At 36.7% G+C, this 8398-nt stretch overlaps 1 long non-coding RNA gene across 1 annotated transcript; it reads right to left on the bottom strand.

Moving 5' to 3' along the window:
• Nucleotides 1-4127: 4127 nt before the first annotated feature.
• LOC110170301 (uncharacterized) lies at nt 4128-8397 on the bottom strand. The gene is made up of 3 exons (XR_002319067.2): nt 8017-8397; nt 6547-6663; nt 4128-4352 (listed from the first exon to the last, which is right to left on the bottom strand). It is a non-coding gene; the product is annotated as an uncharacterized LOC110170301 (long non-coding RNA).
• Nucleotide 8398: the final 1 nt, after the last annotated feature.

Genomic DNA, 8398 nt, shown 5'->3' with positions numbered 1-8398 from the left:
TGTTATATAAGGAGAATTTTACTCAAAACACCAAGCTTATGGCAAAATGAAAATACAATAAAAGGTATTGAGTATTCAGTTAACAAAACACAATTACATTAGCCTATTTGTCGAATTCTTTATAGTTTTTTTTTTTGCTATAAAATTTTATGTGCATGTAACTTAAACATGCACAAAGTAACTTTTTTGCTGGAGAGTTCACCACCTTATCTCCATGGGGATGTTATTACTTTACTTATAATATTACACAGTATGGCTTTAAACCTTGAGATAAGTAGGAGGTGCCATCTGTGGTGAAATAAAAACTATTCTGCAAAATTGACTTTTCTGCATTTTTAAACGTTATAGTTGTTTCCCCTCACTATATTCACCGGAAGTTGCTGTGGGCCCTGCCGTCATGATTCAGATTGTAATATATATAATTATATATGGGCATATAAATATGTATTAGATGATATATTAGATATTAGAGCTGCCCGTCAGTTACAGATAAGCTGTAGATTCATTATTTATTTTAAATGTTGTTATTTTATATTCTGCTTGTTCTGGATTAAATGTTTAAGCAAAACTATTATTAAACATTTATTTTAATACGAAAAGGTTTAACATTATGTAATACATATCTCAAAAGAAAAGAAAACATGCAGATGTTGTTTAAATTTTTCAATTTATATTTAGTTTGGCCCACGACTTAGTCCCAGTTTTTAATTTTGGCCTCTGTGAGTTTGAGTTTAACACTCCTGATTTAGAGATGGATACTTTCAAATTTGTATTTCAAGTGATTCATGTGTGTTTAAGTCATCTTTAATCACTTGAGATGAGTCAATGTGAGATGATTATTGCAATTTGAAATGTCTAAATTATAACAGAATGCTCCACATGTGTCATGGATTATAACTTTAGAGCAGACACAAGCACAATATGTCTTCTTTAATGCAATCATATGATAGCCTGATGTATCAGCCTGTTTCACTTTGTGGAAATCGTCTGACCTTGCAGCATTAGGATTTGTTTGTTCAACAGTAGGCAGTTACTTTTTTATGTTATCAATCGCTGCTATTTGGTCGTGACGTATGTAATGCGGCAAATCCCGTAGGAAGAAGGACAATAACGTCTTTCCCCTTGATAAACTTCCTTTTGTTCCGGCTTTAAATCCTTGATCTTGTTGCCAACACAGAATGTCTGTCTTCGTCTACATCCATCTCAACACTTTGTTTACTGTTGTGCTGTTCCTCAAAAGGGACCCAGACAGACGCGACGAGTTTGACGTCAAGACTTCACAGCTCTTCACTGATTGGCCAATCTACAAATTCTGGGATTCTTGCAAACCATCTAGTGTATTTTGATTCTTGACCTAGTCGCTGGAGAGAAATTAAAATGAGCAGAGGAACTAGATGGCACCAGCCTGGCTAATAATATAGAATATTCCAGTTAAACATCTCCATGGAGAAGAGATAAGATGAACCATCCCCAAGTTACAAAGTGCAGTTTTAAAAGTACTTAGACATAGACGAACTTGATTGATCCACAAGGGAAATGACTTGGACACAGTAGCTTACATGTATAGAGGTCAAGTTTTGTTTCAGTCAACAGCACACATCAATGAAAATATAATAAATGATGCTAAAATAAGTACGTATTGAGCAATAAGGTCTCTGGTTCTATTCCCAGACTTTTTAGGGTGTTTTTATGTGGAGTCCATGTCAGCTCATGTGTGGATGCATGAACCTAAACCACGAGCAGCTCGGTGTCTCGGTGTAAACCCAGGCTCACGTCCGTAAACAAAGCGCTGAATTGTAAAGTAGATTTTTAATCACATTTGAGGCAGCAGCATTTGAAGTGTTTGTTAATGAAATGGGTAGCGACCTCACACACCATTTTCCCCCTCTCCTTTGAAAACAGCAAATTTACATTTTAGAGGCTTCAGATGCACTGGTCCGGTTACAGAATATATTATAACCGAGTGCTTTTGTCCACGACGTAAAAGGGAAAAACGCATTCATTAGGGAAACAATACGCTTATATACAGAGGGGTTTGAGTTGTGAAATTGCGCTAGTTACACAATTTATATAGCAGGCGAAGCTATTTTTATATATTTAATTGTAACTGATAACTTGCAGCTGATGGGGTGTGATGCTAACTGAGGCACTGCTCTGTCTGAAGCTCTTTTGTCCCTCATATGCATTTATTAATTTTCTCTTAAAACCTACAAACAAGATAATGTAGTAATTTCGTACAAGACTAGCATTAAAATATTTACACACAGTCACCAATATTGACACAGTACCATAAATTATAAATAAATGATAATAAAAATAAGTCAGTATAAAATACCTTTTGAGGATGGACAAAAGGACAATACGGAGAGCACGTTGCCCTCAGAATATATGCATCACGAATTTCGGACTTCCGGTCATTGCGCAATTTTCTGAAAAAGTGAGCATCAAACCTCCATGTTTGTTTTCCCAGTGGGATGTGTCTATTGACAAAGTCGATCTTTTCTAGTCTTTTGAACCATATCACTTTTGTTTCTGGTTCTGATATTGTCATATTTTAGTTTTGGGATTCAGACATTGTAATTGTGTGGTTGTTGGATCCTAACAGCGGAAAACGGCTCGAGAAATGTGTTTGTGAACTCCATAACTGCAAAAGGGAATCAGATCTGTGTGAATACAAACCTCTGTTCAAACTGTTTCCCTTCTCAACAGAATTGAAAAATAGTGAAAGGTGAAGGCGATGGGCAGGATTGATCCACAGGAAGGACAAAAAAGGAAACCTTTGTCTGCCTAAATCATCCTGAGTTTGCAGAGAACATTTTGTGTGTGGAGCGACAACAAGAAAAACCCCGATACCTCGCTCAACCTTGGTTACAAATTTAAAAAGTCAATGCCAAAGCGAAAGGCACCAACTGTTCACCAAGAAACACCTTCCACTGCAAAGAGACCAAGACGTGATGTTGCTGTAAAACCACAAGAACAAGAAAGTGCAGCTCAGTCTGTTTGTCTTCTGCTCCTCTCACTTAACAAACGGGATCTGCTTTGATGTCGCTCCACATACAAAATGTTCACTGCAAACTCAGGATGATTTAGGTTGTCAAAGTTTCCTTTTTCATCCTTCCTGTGGATCAATCCTGCCCATCACCTTCACCTTTCACTATTTTTCAATTCCGTTAGGAAGGGAAACAGTTTGAACAGAGGTTTGCAGTCACACACATCTGATTCCCTTTTGCAGTTATGGAGTTTTCAAACTTCTGAAGCCCGTTTTCCAGTGTTAAGACATCCAACAACCACACAATTACAATGTCCGAATCCCAAAACTAAAATATGACAATATCAGAATCAGAAACAAAAGTGATATGGTTCAAAAGACTAAAAAAGATTGGCTTTGTTAATAGAAGCATCCCACTGGGAAAACAAACATGGCGGTTTGATGCTCACTTTTTCAGAAAATCCCAGTATGCATTGCGCAGTGACCAGAAGTTTGAATTCGTGGTGGATCTATAGTCCAGAAAGGGTTTCCGTATGCAGTAAAACACATCAATCTTAGCGTGAAAGCTCTGTTAGACTAATCTGATCTTTGTTTTAATTAAATTCACATAATCTGACCATAAAGAACCCATTTAGTTGGAACTACACATATTTGTGCGTGTGTATTGTGTGCACTGTGTCACCATGGTAACAGCTGAACATTCCGCTATAGACATACATCGAGTCTACCCCTAGTGTATGTCTCTCTACAAAGTATCAATAAGAAAAGGGGGATATGCTGGAAAATGCAATGTTTGTCTTGACGCGATGCAAAATTAGAATATAGAGTATAACATCTGCAATAAAAATAATAATAATAACATTAAAAAAAAAAAAAAAAAATCTGGCTTTTAAAGACACGAGAGATTCTATAAATGTATAAACGTTTCAGCACTTTTTATAGGAATGACATGTTCATTTTTGTGTAATCTTATTTAATTTAGGAAAAAAATATCTTCTATGTATTTCTGTTACAGACTAAAAGCTAAAAAGACATGAGCTATTAATAATATTGTATTGTTTTGGTTTGTCACAGTTTGTCCTTGTGCTGTATTTGTCCATAATAATAATACAAAATAAAAACCCACAAATAAACCACATCTTCTTTTGCATTTTATTTACACAAATATACATTTAAATACATATTAAAATAACCAAATTAACTTGAGCATGTTATGAAATACAGAACAACAAAAGATTGCAATTAAAATAAATAAATAAATATATTACATTTCTTTCAGTCTTGAGCCTTTGAGTCAATTTGTTGAGAGTCACCTTCTCCATTTGGTCCATTTGAAAATATTCTTAACTATTAGTCCTTGTCCCTGAAAGAAAAAAGCATAAACAAATGAAACAAGTGCAATCAGAGACAGTAACCTGGTCCCCATGAGGCGTCGGTGGGTCAGTTCATCAGGACAGAAGCAGTTTCTGAGGAGCTCAGCCCATATCACATGATCATTATATCCACAATGTAATGTGTGTATGTGTACAGGCCCATGAACATTTGTGTGATATTGGTCACACATGAGAATGTCTGTGTTTACTAGTGTGTAAAAAAATGTCATTTTCATGAGTTGTGTACATGTTAGTTGTGTGACTGTAGATCAGTGTGTTGACCAGAAAAGAGAAGAAATGCAAATTATTTTGGTTCCAATTAGAATTTTAACGGCTACACTGAAAGAGAAAAGAACTGTTACAATTAGTGATTATCTCGAAAAACTATTAATATGCATAGAATTATAAATAGATAATAATTTTTCTGAGATTTTGAGACCACTCCCTTTGCTCGAGCTCAATCTGCGGAGTTATGACCAAAAACACATATTTGACCTTGGTTACCTTGACCTTCAAGTGACCTTGACCGGTTTCAACCTGTAACATCCAGTGTGCCCCGATTATGTGTGTGCCAACTTGTGTGATGACTGGGTGAATATTTTAGGCCGCAGATGGTTCAGAAATTGCCCAAATTGCCTTTATCCTTTATAATGGTGTGACCTTTCAATTGACCCGTGTGACCTCAAATGACCTCGGATCGTCACCAAGCTTTTATTGCGGCATCGTGGACGGGGGCTTGACCCACGTACCAAATTTGGTGACAGTTGGTCCATAAATGGCGGAATGACACACAGACACACAGAGTGAATACAAAACCTGGTCAACCCTTCAGGGATCAGGTAATTACCTCTAACACCTAACATATATAAACTCTTTAATATTAAACTGGTGTCAAAGTAAACCTTATGTAGACCTCTGTTAACATGACGGTAATGATAAAAACCCTCTTTCTTTAGACAATAGAATGTGATTTTCAACATTAAATCATAGTACTTTCTTTTCTATTCCCACATGGCCTTATTTGAATACTTTTGACAGTCCTATAATACAGCCCTACCATTACAACCTCTGCTTCTACTACACCAAATATATTCATGTGATTATTATTATTACTTTGCAAAATGGATGCGTTTGGTCTAATTTACTACCAGAAAAGTAAAAGTGTACCATAGATACTCTTCTAATTCTGTTGTGAATTAATTGTCAACATATAAACAGGACTGGGCACGTATACTGTATGCCAGTGACCCAATATTGACTGTTTGGCGCCCTCTACTGGTGCATTACAAGGTTACAGCGAGTCTCCATTGTTTCAAGTTGATGTCATATATGCCAAATTGAACACAGCTGAGTTATTGTTTAACTGTTAATTTAATTGTTGTTGTTTATTTCGAACATGCATACAAAAAAACTGTATCAAACAGAACAAACATCATAAGAAAACCAAATAGTAATGAGGATCCATAACGTTTATGTACAAGGAATTATATAACTGTTCGAAAAGGAGTGGGTAGAAGTATAAACTTATGCACAATTCACAACTTCAAATTCTTTTTGAACTGTCTTTCAATTCCACCTTCTATTAATTCCAACAGTAAACTCTTTCTCTTTCTCGTTTCTTTCTTAAATGTGTGTTGCATAATTTTTCTAGTAGAGGATGTTAGACTAGAATGTTCCACAGTAAGGGAGACACCTATAGTCAGATCTGTGGCAACCCTGTTCACAGAAAGAATTACTGTATTTTGGAGCAACAGAAACACCCGTAATGAATAAATGCTAGATAAATGTGTTTAATGTCATACCATGGAACATTCAACAGAAAAGTTGCAAAATGCTAGCCTGATTCATCAGCCGGTTTTACTTTGTTTCACTTCGTACAAACCATCTGACCTCGCAGCCTTAGATTTCGTTCGCTCGAAGGTAGGCGGGTACTTTTTATCATTTAACCAATCGCTGCTATTTGGTCGTGATGTGTATGTAATGCGCTGCTAACGGGGATAACTGGTATATTAAGCTTTTCCAAATCCCGTTGGAAGAAGAACAATAACATCTTTCCCCTTGATGAAATTTACCAAACATTCTCTTTGTTCTGGCTTTAAATCCTTAATCTCAGGAATCGCTGACAACACTGATATTGATGATATGTGATATTGATAGATTAGTATTGTGTGATTTGCAGCTCACCTGTAGTTAGTTTTGGCTTCAGGTCTTTGCAGCTCTTTCCTCCAGGAGCCACTGAGCTGCAATTCGACTGGCATAGATGACATAGGCCCAGGACAAGATCACGATCCCCAACAAGATCTGAAAACAAAATATGAACAAAACTCTTTCATATGCAGTCTATGTGGACTTATGCCATAAATGTATAAGAGCACAAAGACTAGTACACACCCATGGACCACCATATGGAACCTACCTGGACGTTACGTTACAAACCATGTAAAGACATTTTCTCATGTAAAAGTTCCAAACACAAAAAACTCTTGGTTAATACTAGATAGCTTGTGACTGCTATGTTATTTGAGATGGGACTTCTTTAACAGCACAAATCAGTTCAGCTGTTGTAGTTCCAACCAAAATGACAGCCCCAGTTTTGAACCCTGTGTCTCCTGTCCTTGCAGATTTACCCACACACCATTGATTTGTCCCAGTTTTATACAAGAAAGGTGTCCCAGGTGTCCCTGTTTTAACCAATCTGGTACCTGCCAATAATAAAGAGAGGCATACATTACATACACACATTTCTTTAGTGAAAATACAGAAAAGCTGCTTAAAACAATGGATGCAGAACAGTTTTCCTTCATTACACACTCATTTCACAATTTTATTATTACCAATCACGACAAACTACTGGGGGTGTCCTAGTTTTTGTTTTTTAGAATCTGGTCACCCTAGATTTGAGGAACAGAGCTGCACACAGAGCAATGTCTGCAATTAGCTTTGCACCCCCAGGGAATGTTGATGGCATCAGCTGCAAAGTAGCAATACAGTAAATACAGGTTAGATTTCTTCAGTGATACACCGTGGAACATTCCAGGCAATGCAATAACCTCTTCAGAGAGTACGATGACCAGAACGGGACATCCCTGGTTTGTGGTGGCCAATAATAATAATATTGTGAAATAAGTGCATAATTAAAGAAAATTGTTCTACACTCTGCACTAATCTGAGTAAGTATAGTCACATGGTCTTCGTGTTTTTGTCATTTTTAAGCAGCTTTTCTGTATTTTACTCAAACAAATGATAATTTATGCCTCTCTTTACTGTTGGCAGGTATCAGATAGGTCAAAAATAGGAACACCTGGGACATGTCCTGTATAAAACGGGGACAAATTATTGGTTATTTGTATAAATCTGCAGGGACAGGGGACACAGAGCTCAAAACTGGGATTGTCCCGGGTAAATAGGGACATCTGGTCACACTACCATAGAGACTGACGACTGATGATGACTCTCCACCAGAAAACCTACATAAAGCACAGCTAATGCACAATTTGGAAAGCTCTATCCAGATTTATCCAAATTTTTAAACTATTTGCCCAATCTACAAGTCTTTTACGTAGTATCAGAACTCTTATGGCACTTTTATTACACAGCTAAGCGCTAATACGACACTAATATGCAGCTTTACGTAAAAAAGAAGGTTTCATTTACCACTGAGTAGATCTTGTCCAGGTCCCGCTGCCCTACACTTTGCATTCTCCCGTTTTGATTGAGCAAAAGTCTGAAAATGCACTTTATTTGGGCTGATTTCTATATGTTTAGTTTTTCTCGGGGCTATTATGAATTTGCGAGCTGAGCGATATGTTAATGTGCGAAAGAGGTTTCACCCTGCAATCACGTTAAAACGAAAAATAATGATATGTTTTATCAATTTTACAGTTAAATTTGTTTTAGTTTTTTTCACTGTAATAAATGTAACACCAAAACAGTTATTATAAGTAATGATGAACGGAAATGTAAATCGAGAGGTTTCGTCTCAAAGTGAAACATCATCACTTGTACTAACGCTCTTTGCTCCCAGCGTCCTTTGCGT

Source organism: Boleophthalmus pectinirostris, unplaced genomic scaffold (assembly GCF_026225935.1).
Source record: "Boleophthalmus pectinirostris isolate CB_2022bp ecotype Guang Dong unplaced genomic scaffold, ASM2622593v1 HiC_scaffold_20, whole genome shotgun sequence".
Classification (NCBI taxonomy): domain Eukaryota; kingdom Metazoa; phylum Chordata; class Actinopteri; order Gobiiformes; family Gobiidae; genus Boleophthalmus; species Boleophthalmus pectinirostris.
The sequence above is the reverse complement of the archived record's forward strand: the minus strand, read 5'-3'. Positions and strand labels throughout refer to the sequence as shown.